Source organism: Octopus bimaculoides, chromosome 11, assembly GCF_001194135.2.
Source record: "Octopus bimaculoides isolate UCB-OBI-ISO-001 chromosome 11, ASM119413v2, whole genome shotgun sequence".
Lineage (NCBI taxonomy): Eukaryota > Metazoa > Mollusca > Cephalopoda > Octopoda > Octopodidae > Octopus > Octopus bimaculoides.
Genome location: NC_068991.1, coordinates 41,714,350 through 41,715,737, shown reverse-complemented (window position 1 = coordinate 41,715,737; position 1,388 = coordinate 41,714,350). Strand labels below are relative to the sequence as shown.

The window sequence follows — 1,388 nt, the reverse complement described above, 5'->3', positions numbered from 1 at the left end:
GGGCGACCCAAAACAGGTATTTACATTACATTTTGGACAGCTGATAACTCAATATCCATTTCATTTTAGATTTAACCCATGAGAAATAACGAAGGGAGCTACACAAGGAAATTTAGCCTAAAGTGCTACTTGAAGTTTGAAAACGCCAGTTTAAGAGATAGAGTTTCAAACAAAACCACCTGCGCGGTTTACCTCCACTCGAATTAGAGATAAGTTTGAAGCAGATGGAATTGTTCAGAATATCCACAAGAAACGTTCCAAAGATCACAGACATTAATGAACCCCACAAAGCAAGAAAGGGTACTAGAAACATATTGCCAAAGTTCAAGAAAATCTGTGCAGTAAGCGAGTTGTGAGATAGGAATTTCAGAATCAAGCATCCATCGTATTTTGAAACGCTGTCATTGGAAATGTTTATATTCCAAGAATAGTTTATGTTCTTAAAGAAGATGATCCGGACTGATGAGATGAGTTTTGCGAGCGGTATTTGGCAAGATGTGTAGAAAATGCACACTTTCCTACAACATTGTTTGGTGTGATGAGGCTACATTCAAATTAAGTAGCTCGATTAACCACTGCAACTGTGCTTATGAGGTACATGAGAATCCACATACTACTGAGAAACATTGTGTTAATTTACCTGGCGTTACAGTATCATCTAAAGAATTTTTGACACTACTGTGATTAGTGCCATTTGCTTAAACTTACTGCGTTAATCTGTTATGCCAAGCATCTAAGAGGACTTTGAAGATGCAGAGTTTTATTTCTGGCAAGATTAGGCACCACCACCTTACTATAGTAATGTGAGGTTCTACTTTGTTGAGGTTTAGCGAAACATGTAGATTGAACGTGGTGGTCCAGTAGACTGCCTTCTGCATTCAAAGGACCTCAAGCTACAATATCAATGTGAGAGTCTATCTTGCGAAACAAACGGGTTGGACGAAGAGGTTCAGTAAGGTACCCTCCACGTTCACCCAACCTCACACCAGTAGACTATCTTTTTTATGTGGATACTTAAAAGATAAAGTTTACGGTACAAAACCGACAACAATCGAAGAACTAAGAGCAGCCATTGAACGAGAATGCGCACAAATACCGAACGAAATGTTTCTTGATGTTTGCGGTTCTATTGATTCGCGTTCTTAGCAATGTGTGGAGGAGAACATCAGCTTGAAAACAGACGTTCAAAAACAATTTAAACTGTTTCAAGATTCTATTAAATTTCGAAAATGAGATGGATTTTAATAAACATTGATTTTGCAAATATGCAATATGCGTACACATTTTTGGGAACAGCTTCTTCACACACAAACACACACAAACACACAAACACACATATGGACAAGGTGTTCCCAAAAATGTGTTAAAAACATAAAAAGATATATATA

The 1,388-nt window shown here is 37.5% G+C and overlaps 1 protein-coding gene across 2 annotated transcripts in view; it reads right to left on the bottom strand.

Annotated features, from left to right (window-relative positions):
- The window catches only part of LOC106878962 (uncharacterized), a 29,495-nt gene that overhangs the window by 7,511 nt on the left and 20,596 nt on the right, over window positions 1–1,388 (bottom strand). The gene's annotated exons all lie outside the window — the stretch shown is intronic.